Here is a 12,492-nt window from a genome sequence, read left to right on the forward strand (position 1 = left end):
ACTGGGTTCATATTTCCTATTTCATTTTAGGCTCCGATCCGAAACAAGAATGAAGTCTTGAGGGGTGATACTTTTATGCTGGTACCTGTTGGTCTCCAGAGTTGTGAGACGTTTTGTTGATCCGACCCATGATCCAGTTGCTGAGTTCCTGTGGTTCATTGACTTCTTGTTCTGGTTGTAGGTTTGGACTGTTGATCTTGCAAAGAAAGAGCCAGTCAAGATGGTGTCTCCCTGTTTTGTATATGGGGACTATACATGATTGGTGCGTGATGGATGAGGCCTGGTTCAAAGCCTCTCGGAAATGTGTTTTTTTGTTTGTGTTTTAGTGTATTTTTATTGGCTGCTGCTTGGGGTAGTAAAGCTGGAGAATGCATAATCCTCGCCTCCCTGTCCTTAATAGAATCTAAAATTCTTGGTGCAAATGCTAAAAAACGTTCTATTCCCACAAGTACTTCATGCATTGGGTATTGCCAGGCTTTCCGTAGGCAAGTTTTGTCCAATCTTTATTTAGGTTATTAGTTTGGGCGCGCGTCCTGTTTTTGTATTGTAAACCCGATTGATGCCTTTTGTGAAGTCTGTAAAGACCATGCTGACTACCATTCCCCTGTAACCCGATGCGCACCAGCCTTTTCTTGCAACTTTGCGGAAGTGCTACCTATTTTGTGCTTAACCAGACGTGCAAAGACATTTCTAACATTTTCTTGGGGAAAGATTTTACAGCTGAAACCCGGATGGATGCCATTTTTTTTGCGAGAGTTTACTGTAACGGGAACAGAATTCCACCGAAGGCGGGGGTGTTTGAACATTTTCTCATGACTGACTGAAGCTGGATGGATGCATGAGACCTTTTGCTGGACGCTTTACATTTTTTTTTATAAATTACATTTTCATCTGAATTTTCCCAAGCACAACATTAAACAAAGAAATTACCATCGCAAACCATGGTTTGCAAACTTCAGTTATTACAAATCATACAGCGACTTTTTAAAACCATTTCAGAGGGTTTCACCCGGAGGTCAGCAGAGAGGCGCAGGCACTGTACCGACTGCAAGGGCAGTGCCAGCTTCCTCTTCCTGACTTGTGGCTTGTCCTTGTTGATTTGGCCACCCTCTGAACCGCAGCAAAGGATGCCAGGCTCACAGCAGTCTTTGTCAGAAGCAAGTCTGAGGCACACCCACTCGAATGGATTAATCAAATAAAGACTACTTACCATACGGAGACTTTCCTCTCCCAAAGTGAGGTATTCTCTTGTCGATGTCACTTATAGGCGAATATGTAAATGGAACAAATACAAGTATAAATCATGTCTTAGCTATAGAAAAAAAGGAAAACAATACATTTGATCTGTGGAGCACACAGCTGTTCATCTAATTAGGGAGTATGGAATATCTGTATAACACACAGACAAACATCTAGATGAGGAGCACCAAAACACCTCTATAATTTAGGCATACATGGGGTTGTATTGTTCCCCTTCTGCTGTTCTAGCCACGACAGAATCATTTATGTGTTATCTGTCCAGCAAACACAGCACATGAGAGTAATGTATATGTCCCTTATATAATGTCTCTGCTGCATGACTATCGCTTGACAAACACGACGTCATAGATTCATAGCTAGATACCAATGCAACTGTTTCCCAAGCCCAATTGAGTGAGGATCAGCTCTTATATTTGTTGGAAAATAAATTGCATCAATCTTTAAAAAGAACTGGTGCATGTATTTGCATCTAGGCATCTTTCAAGGCTGCAGGGTTCGGTGGACATCACCACAGTGGTCTTCTCTGGCTCAGTTCAGGGGCAGTGTTGCAGAGAGCCAGAGAACTTAGAGCTAGGTCTTGATGGCCTTCTGTGTCCTGCCTACTGGCACCAGTGTGCCCATGCGTATGCGTACTCTGACACTATCATGTGCCATGTCGCATAACACGCTAGTGGCCTGCTGTGTGGGTACTCAGCTAGTTCTTACCTCTGTGAAAACGCATGCAACACAGCAGATTTGCAAGTGTAGATGTACATAAATGTGTACTTTAGGTCTCCTCCACTTTTGGGGAGGAGCCTGAGAACCAACGCAGGGGACCCCATTGTCCTTGCTGGGGTTTTAAAATCCTCTGCCACCTCAATGGCAGGAAGCAATGAGTGTACCCCATCCTTGGTGTCCAACAGCCCTGACAGGTTCTATGCATATGCCTGGTGACTTTGGAAGGAGACCAGGGCATCACTCACTGGAGTATAGGGTGCCCGGGACAGACCATGCTCCTTGACAAAGTTTCCCTGGGGTTAGTTTGAGAAATGTTGCCACCACACTGGTGCTGGCCATTAAGCATCTACCTCACAAGCCTGTTTTCTGTGATCCTGCATTCATACATGGGCACTTAGGGTCTGATTTAGAACTCAGCGGACGGGTTATTCCATCACAACAGTGATGGATATCCCGTCTGCCCAGTTCTAAATCAGGCCCTTAGCCTTTTCAGTTATAATTTCCGTTTGAAAAGTTTGATTTCTTCTTAAAGTCATCCAATTATCTTGTTTTCTGTTGATGTTGGTTTTTATAAGGAAGGTCTTTTCCACTGAAGGGTCCGCACTGCCACAGACATATGAGGGCCTGGCCATAATTTAAGCTAGTATCACTTTGAGTGTACCTCCTTCACTTTGAGGGTACCTCACTCACTGGAAGGGAGCTTTGCTTATGTGATGGCTGTCACAGTGTGGCCTGCTGTATCAGGAACAAGAGACTCTCATACCTTGAATTCAACATTTTCCATAGAAATATAGGTGGTCATTATGACATTGGCGGTGTACTGACCGCCACTGTTAAAGTGGAGGTAATACTGCCAACAACCTGGTGGTAATTACCGCCAAATTATGACCATTGCGGTGAGACCTCCCACGGCGGTAACACCACTGACCACGGCTGTAGCCACCTACAGCCAGGCGGAAGTCAAGGTACCATCCACCATATTATGACGTACTAAACAGCCAGGATTTCCGGGACTGTACCAACGCCATCAAAAGCCTGGCAGAAATACATTACAGAAAACGAAAGACTCACCATCAGGGACACAGAGGACTCAGCGGCCACCATGGAACTGGAACTCCAAGTCTTCCAGATGCTCTACCACGCCATGGCCGTCCTGGAGCACCAACGCCGACGAAGACGACAACAGTGAGAACAGCCGACTAGCACACAAGGGAGGGAGGGAGGAAAAGGAGAGTGACACACACATGTACAACACACACCATACACATACACACCACATACACAGAACCTGCTGCACAGTTAATCGACTGTCATAGGACCCACAAGCAAATAATGCAAGGACAATAATTCTGAAGTACGATGAAATCAAAATGTAGACATCAATGTACAGATTGGGCCAATGGCCAGTCCAAAGTACCAAAGGCCACATGGAAACAGGGCATAGCCCAAGCCCCAACTTGACTCCTGACAACATCCGGACTCCACTGTTCAGGGACATCATGTTGGAAATGGGCAGGCACCTAAGGGGGAAGGAGAGGTTGGTGGGCATCTCAGCTAGAGATGGTTTTATGCCCACTGGTTCTGGAGGGGGTTCCTTGCCCAATTGTCTCTGGAGGGGAGTGAAAGGCCACAGTCTCTGGAGTGGGTATCATGCCTACTGGCTCTGCAGGGGGCACCTTGCCCAATATTCTCTAGAGGAGAGTGAAAGACCACAGTCTCTGGAGTGGGTATCATGCCCACTGGTTCTGGAGGGGGCTCCTTGCCCAATAGTCTCTAGAGGGGAGTGAAAGGCCACAGTCTCCGGAGGGTGGGCTACATGCCCTCAGATGGTAGAGGGGGCTCCTTGCCCTCAGATGGTGGAAGGGGGTCCTTGCCCTCAGATGGCGGCGGTGGCTCCTTGGGTTCCTTTGGTGGTGGAGGGGGCTCCTTGCCTTCAGATGGTGGAGGGGGCTCCTTGGGTTCCTTTGGTGGTGGAGGGGGCTCCTTGTTCCTTTGGTGGTGGAGGGGGCTGCATGCCCTCAGATGGTGGAGGGGGCTCCTTGGGTTCCTTTGGTGGTGGAGGTGGCTCCTTGCCCTCAGATGGTGGAGGGGACTCCTTGGGTTCCTTTGATGGTGGAGGGGGCTCCTTGGGTTCCTTTGGTGGTGGAGGGGGTATCCTTGGGTTCCCTCTTGTAACAGGCCCCCTTAGCCTTTGTCATGTGACGTGTGTTTGCCTCCAGGTCTAGGAGGTGCCTCCACTGATCCCGTCCTCTGTCCCTTAGGTTTCACCACCCTAGATCACAGTTTTTGAGGCGGAGGTGTGGAGTTACTGGGAGTGGCTGCCATCACACTCAGGGGCCCCTTAGTGCCAGCAGCAGATTTCTCGGTGGGAGCAGTGGCAGACTGTTTGGCTTAGGTACTGGGCTGGTTCGCTGGGACACTGCACTTATGGGCAGGATGGGGGGAGGAAGAGGATTAGAAGAGCAAGGAAAAGCCTCTTAGGGACATTTTGGCAGGATGTGGGAGGAGGGATGGGAGTAGTGGTAGAGGTAGTGGTTGTAGGGGGTGTATGTTTGCTAGAATTGGGTGCAGGTGCATGGACAGTGTGCATGTGTGAGGTGAATGGCTGTTGAGTGTCTGAGTGCGAACATTTGTGTCTCTTAGGAGGGGGGCAGGCAGGGTAGGAGAGGACAAACAGGACGGGTAGATGGATGTTGTGATGGTGTCTGCAAGTGAGTTGGGTGTACTGCATGATGTCGTGATGGTGGTGGTGGCAGTTGATGCAGTGCATGCAGGTGTGAGTGCGGATGTGACTGTGAGGGAGGGGGAGACAGTGGAGGCAGTGGATGTTGTTGTGTGTGCAACTATTGTTCCCGTATCTGACCGCGGCTGTACCGCCGCGGTCAGAATGCCCATGGGAGCACCGCCAGCCTGTTGGCGGTGCTCCCGCGGTCGTTGGCCCTGGCGGTCCATGACCGCCAGGGTCAGAATGACCCCCAATGTGTGGTCAAATGTTTAAAAATGTATGAAGAACGTACATTGTCTTGTTGAGCAGATCCGTTGGGCCGTCTGCTTATAACCCTTCAGAACCCTTTCATGCTGGTCTCAGCAGTGACCCTGGCTCGTTGGGTCATGGCTGAAGCTGGTATTGATGTTACTATGTATGGCGCTCATTCTGCACGGGTAGGTATGGCCTCTAAAGCTTTTGTGTTAGGATCCATATTAGGAGATATATTACATGCAGCCGATTGGTCTTCTGACTCTGTATTTAAAGCATTTTACTATAAATCTATTTGTACATGCTTCTTCTGTTTTGATAAGTCAGCTTTGAACTAGCATAATCAGAAGCCAGCGATCCTGTCAAAGAATATAACATTTTCTAGCATTTGCAACAAGAATTTTAGGTTCTTTTAAGGACACGGATTGTCCCACCCATTGGGACAGGTAACTGATGTGTCAACTTTTGTTATGTTGAGGTTATGATTCATGATTGTATATCTATCACGTTTTTTGCCAACCCTTATTACTTTTTCAGTGTTATTGAAACTGGGTTCATATTTCCTATTTCATTTTAGGCTCCGATCCGAAACAAGAATGAAGTCTTGTGGGGTGATACTTTTATGCTGGTACCTGTTGGCCTCCAGAGTTATGAGACGTTTTGTTGATCCGACCCATGATCCAGTTGTTGAGTTCCTGTTGTTCATTGACTTCTTGTTCTGGTTGTAGGTTTGGACTGTTGATCTTGCAAAGAAAGAGACAGTCAAGATGGTGTCTCCCTGTTTTGTATATGGGGACTATACATGATTGGTGCGTGATGGATGAGGCCTGGTTCAAAGCCTCTCGGAAATGTGTTTTTTTGTTTGTGTTTTAGTGTATTTTTATTGGCTGCTGCTTGGGGTAGTAAAGCTGGAGAATGCATAATCCTCTCCTCCCTGTCCTTAATAGAATCTAAAATTCTTGGTGCAAATGCTAAAAAATGTTCTATTCCCACAAGTACTTCATGCATTGGGTATTGCCAGGCTTTCCGTGAGTAAGTTTTGTCCAATCTTTATTTAGGTTATTAGTTTGGACGCGCGTCCTGTTTTTGTATTGTAAACCCGATTGATGCCTTCTGTGAAGTCTGTAAAGTCCATGCTGACTACCATTCCCCTGTAACCCGATGCGCACCCGCCTATTCTTGCAACTTTGCGGAAGTGCTACCTATTTTGTGCCTAACCAGACGTGCAAAGACATTTCTAAAATTTTCTAAGATTTTACAGCTGAAACCCGGATGGATGCCATTTTTTTGCGAGAGTTTACTGTAACGGGAACAGAATTCCACCGAAGGCGGGGGTGTTTGAACATTTTCTCATGACTGACTGAAGCTGGATGGATGCATGAGACCTTTTGCTGGACGCTTTACATTTTTTTTTATAAATTACATTTTCATCTGAATTTTCCCAAGCACAACATTAAACAAAGAAATTACCATCGCAAACCATGGTTTGTAAACTTCAGTTATTACAAATCATACAGCGACTTTTTAAAACCGTTTCAGAGGTTTTCACCCGGAGGTCAGCAGAGAGGCGCAGGCACTGTACCGACTGCAAGGGCAGTGCCAGCTTCCTCTTCCTGACTTGTGGCTTGTCCTTGTTGATTTGGCCACCCTCTGAACCGCAGCAAAGGATGCCAGGCTCACAGCAGTCTTTGTCAGAAGCAAGTCTGAGGCACACCCACTCGAATGGATTAATCAAATAAAGACTACTTACCATACGGAGACTTTCCTCTCCCAAAGTGAGGTATTCTCTTGTCGATATCGCTTATAGGCGAATATGTAAATGGAACAAATACAATTATAGATTATGTGTTAGCTATAGAAAAAAAGGAAAACAATACATTTGATCTGTGGAGCACACAGCTGTTCATCTAATTAGGGAGTATGGAATATCTGTATAACATACAGACAAACATCTAGACGAGGAGCCCCAAAACACCTCTATCATTTAGGCATATATGGGGTTGTATTGTTCCCCTTCTGCTGTTCTAGCCACGACAGAATCATTTATGTGTTATCTGTCCAGCAAACACAGCACACGGGAGTAATGTATATGTCCCTTATATAATGTCTCTACTGCATGTCTATCGCTTGACAAACACGACTTCATAGATTCATAGCTAGATACCAATGCAACTGTTTCCCAAGCCCAATTGAGTGAGGGTCAGCTCTTATATTTGTTGAAAAATAAATTGCATCAATCTTTAAAAAGAACTGGTGCATGTATTTGCATACAGGCATCTTTCAAGGCTGTAGGGTTCGGAGGACATCACCACACTGGACTTCTAGGGCTCAGTTCAGAGGCAGTTTTGCAGAGAGCCAGAGAACTTAGAGCTAGGTCTTGATGGCCTTCTGTGTCCTGCCTACTGGCACCAGTGTGCCCAGGCGTATGCGTACTCTGACACTATCATGTGCCATGTCGCATAACACACTAGTGGCCTGCTGTGTGGGTACTCAGCTAGTTCTTACCTGTGTGAAAAAGCATGCAACACAGCAGATTTGCAAGTGTAGATGTACATAAATGTGTACTTTAGGTCTCCTCCACTTTTGGGGAGGAGCCTGAGAACCAACGCAGGGGACCCCATTGTCCTTGCTGGGGTTTTAAAATCCTCTGCCACCTCAATGGCAGGAAGCAAATGAGTGTACCCCATCCTTGGTGTCCAACAGCCCTGACAGGTTCTATGCATATGCCTGGTGACTTTGGAAGGAGACCAGGGCATCACTCACTGGAGTTTAGGGTGCCCGGGACTGACCATGCTCCTTGACAAAGTTTCCCTGGGGGTAGTTTGAGAAATGTTGCCACCACACTGGTGCTGGCCATTAAGCATCTACCTCACAAGCCTGTGTTCTGTGATCCTGCATTCATACATGGGCACTTAGGGTCTGATTTAGAACTCGGCGGACGGGTTATTCCATCACAACAGTGATGGATATCCCGTCTGCCCAGTTCTAAATCAGGCCCTTAGCCTTTTCAGTTATAATTTCCATTTGAATCATTTGATTTCTTCTTAAAGTCATCCAATTATCTTGTTTTCTGTTGATGTTGGTTTTTATAAGGAAGGTCTTTGGTTTGCCACTGAAGGGTTCCGCACTGCCACAGACATATGAGGGCCTGGCCATAATTTAAGCTAGTATCACTTTGAGTGTACCTCCTTCATTTTGAGGGTACCTCACTCATTGGAAGGGAGCTATGCTTATGAGATGGCTGTCACAGTGTGGCCTGCTGTATAAGGAACAAGAGACTCTCATACCTTGAATTCAACATGTCCATAGAAATATAGGTGGTCATTATGACATTGGCGGTGTACTCACCACCACTGTTAAAGTGGAGGTAATACTACCAACAACCTGGTGGTAATTACCGCCAAATTATGACCATTGCGGTGAGACCTCCCACGGCGGTAACACCACTGACCACGGCTGTAGCCAACTACAGCCAGGCGAAGTCAAGGTACTGTCCACCATATTATGACGTAGTAAACCAACGCCATCAAAAGCCTGGCAGAAATACATTACAGAAAACGAAAGACTCACCATCAGGGACACAGAGGACTCAGCGGCCACCATGGAACCGGAACTCCAAGGCTTCCAGATGCTGTACCACGCCATGGCCGTCCTGGAGCACCAACGCTGACGAAGACGACAACAGTGAGAACAGCCGACTAGCACAGAAGGGAGGGAGGGAGGACAAGGAGAGTGACACACACATATACAACACACGATACACACACACCACATACACAGAACCTGCTGCACAGTAAATCGACTGTCATAGGACCCACGAGCAAATAATGCAAGGACAACAATTCTGAAGTACGATGAAATTAAAATGTAGACATCAATGTACAGATTGGGCCAATGGCCAGTCCAAAGTACCAAAGGCCACATGGAAACAGGGCATAGCCCAAGCCCCAACTTGACTCCTGACAACATCTGGACTCCACTGTTCAGGGACATCGTGTTGAAAATGGGCAGGCACCTAAGGGGGAAGGAGAGGTTGGTGGGCATCTCAGCTAGAGATGGTTTCATGCCCACTGGTTCTGGAGGGGGTTCCTTGCCCAATTGTCTCTGGAGGGGAGTGAAAGGCCACAGTCTCTGGAGTGGGTATCATGCCTACTGGCTCTGCAGGGGGCACCTTGCCCAATATTCTCTAGAGGAGAGTGAAAGACCACAGTCTCTGGAGTGGGTATCATGCCCACTGGTTCTGGAGGGGGCTCCTTGCCCAATAGTCTCTAGAGAGGAGTGAAAGGCCACAGTCTCCGGAGGGTGGGCTACATGCCCTCAGATGGTAGAGGGGGCTCCTTGCCCTCAGATGGTGGAAGGGGGTCCTTGCCCTCAGATGGCGGTGGTGGCTCCTTGGGCTCCTTTGGTGGTGGAGGGGGCTCCTTGCCTTCAGATGGTGGAGGGGGCTCCTTGGGTTCCTTTGGTGGTGGAGGGGGTATCCTTGGGTTCCCTCTTGTGACAGCCCCCCTTAGCCTTTGTCATGTGACGGTTGTTTGCCTCCAGGTCTAGGAGGTGCCTCCACTGATCCCGTCCTCTGTCCCTTAGGTTTCACCACCCTAGATCTTGAGGCGGAGGTGTGGACTTACTGGGCGTGGCTGCCATCACACTCAGGGGCCCCTTAGTGCCAGCAGCAGATTTCTCGTTGGGAGCAGTGGCAGACTGTTTGGCTTAGGTACTGGGCTGGTTCGCTGGGACCCTGCGCTTATGGACAGGACGGGGGGGAGGAAGAGGGAAGAGGTTAAGAAGAGCAAGGAAAAGCCTCTTAGGGACATTTTGGCAGGATGTGGGAGGAGGGATGGGAGTAGTGGTAGAGGTAGTGGTTGTAGGCGGTGTATGTTTGCTGGAATTGGGTGCAGGTGCATGGACAGTGTGCATGTGTGAGGTGAATGGCTGTTGAGTGTCTGAGTGCGAGCATTTGTGTCTCTTAGGAGGGGGGCAGGCAGGGTGGGAGAGGACTAACAGGACGGGTAGATGGATGTTGTGATGGTGTCTGCAAGTGAGTTGGGTGTGCTGCATGATGTTGTGATGGTGGTGGTGGCTGTTGATGCAGTGTATGCAGGTGTGAGTGCGGATGTGACTGTGAGGGAGGACGAGGGGGAGACAGTGGAGGCAGTGGATGTTGTTGTGTGTGCAACTATTTGTTGTTTGTGTGAGTACTTGTGGCTTGCAGTTTGCTGCCTGTGTTTGTCTGTGCCACTCTTGTGTGATGTTTTGTGGGCATGCTTGTCTGTATGTGTGCATGGAATGGGTTGGGGTTGAGGAGACTGGTACCGGAAAGTGGTAGTTGGAGGGGGGACGGTAGGACCAGGGACACTGGTTGTCATCAAAGAGGAGGCCAGAGCCTGAAATGATCTCTGTATGGCCGCCAACCCCCGTGGATGCCCTCCGGGTAGGCATTGAATTGCTGCTTCTTGGATGCCAGCCCCTGGATGGCAATCACTATGGATGACTGCCCTACAGAGATGGATCTCAGGAGGTCAATAGCCTCCTCACTGAGGGCAGCAGGGCTCACTGGGGCAGGGCCTGAGGGGCCTGGGGCTACGGAAATGCCCACCCTCCTGTGTGAGTAGGCACGGTAACTCGGTTGGGGCTGCTGGGAGGGCGGTGCTGGTACAGGCCGTGGCGGCTCTACCTGTAGCTGGTGTGGTTCTAGAGGTGTCCGCCACTACCAGGGAGCTCCCATCAGAGGAGGATTCAGAGTCAGTGTGTTACCTCCTGTCCTCGCTGTGGTGCTCCCCTCGCCCTCCGTCCCACTGGTCTCCTCGATGTCGGTGGACTGTGCCTCCTGGGTCCCGTGCGTTGCAGCTCCCTCACTCGCCGGTGCTCCTCCCCCAGATGATGCTAATGCACACATGGACAGGATGACAGAAGAAAATAGGGGAGAGAGAGCGAAAGGGAGCACTGGGTCAATTACAGCACCAACAACACAGATGGCATCACCATCGCACACAGGGACCAAGATTGAGAAGTATGCACCACACTGACATTCCATTGGCTAGTTACCACAGCAAGATGAGAGCCAACCAGCAACATTTGCACCCCTCCTGGGACCTACTAAGCCCTGTCGGACATGGAATGCCACCTAGCTAGCTACATAATTTTGCCATTCACCCATTTGCCCAGAGCTGGACCACGCAGCAATGTATGATCTGGCATTAAGGGGCACCCATTGACTGAAACAGACCACCAGGACCCTATGCCAGGATCCTGTGCCAGATGGCTGTTACACACACTGTACTCTCCCTCTTCTGGCTGCTGTGATGCCCTCAAGTGCCCATCCAGCTCTGGGTAGGCCACCGCCAGTATGCAGGCCATCAGGGGGGTCAGGTTCCGACGGGCACCCCTCCCTCGTTGGGAGGCTATCCCCAGCTGGGCTTCCGCAGTCTTCCGGGCCCAGCGTCTCAGGGCCTTCAACCGTTTCCTGCAGTGTGCTCCGTCTGGGTCTGCATGTCCTTGGCGATGGCACACCACAATCCCTTCTTCTGATGGGTGCTGACCAGCAGAGGAAACATAGACAGGAGGACACCATTAACCATACAATCCAGCCTGTCACACATATGGCCCACAAAAAACATTTCCCCTCATCAGGCACACACATCACCCATACCACCAGCCATACCCCCCACCCAAATGACACACTGCCAGCAAATACACATCTCCATGCAACCTTGCCGCATGCATCATCCCCGTGATGTACTCACCTGTTGGTCTGGAGGCCCATACAGCTGTCCATACAGGGGTAAGACCTCATCCACCAGGTGCTCCAACCCCTCCAAAGTGAAAGCAGGGCCCGTTTCCCCTATCACACGGGCCATGGCAGGTTCCAGACACAGGCCACAGCAGCACATGCAGTGTAGGTGTTGTCCTGTAGAAAGTCAGGAATCAAGTGAGGTTATAGTCAGACAATGACAGTCATGTCTGCGGTGGTGTACACCGTCACCGCTGCAGGTGATCCTCATTGGACAGGGAGCCCTATTTTAGCCAATGAGGATTAGCATGGTGGTGCAAGACCAATTTCCTCCATGATGCCCAATGCCGGCGGAGTTACATCACTTCCACCTGTCCCTACATACAGGACAGATGGTCGCCGTTTTATGTTGCTGGTACACATTCTGAAATTGAAAACTGCATCATTGCTGCCAATTGTACATACATTGCCATTTACACAGTCCAGTAACATACATGGTCAATGTACACTGAAGTGGTGGTTCCATTGTTCAGTTTGTTACTCCCTTCTCACTCTTGTGTCCCTTAGGTACCTACCACTGCGAAGGAATAGGAAGAGGAGGCAAGCCCCCGTGTACAGACCCCTTGTGGACTTGGCTACACTGGAGGACAGGCACATTATACTCACCTATAGACTGGACAGGGCTACAATCACAAAGCTGTGTGCACAATTGGAGCCTGATCTGATATCTGATATCCGTCAACCTACTGGGGTTCCCCCTCTTGTGCAGGTCCTATTAGTGCTCCATTTCCTGGCAACTGGCTCTTTCCAA

Source organism: Pleurodeles waltl, chromosome 2_2 (assembly GCF_031143425.1).
Source record: "Pleurodeles waltl isolate 20211129_DDA chromosome 2_2, aPleWal1.hap1.20221129, whole genome shotgun sequence".
In the NCBI taxonomy this organism is placed as follows: domain Eukaryota; kingdom Metazoa; phylum Chordata; class Amphibia; order Caudata; family Salamandridae; genus Pleurodeles; species Pleurodeles waltl.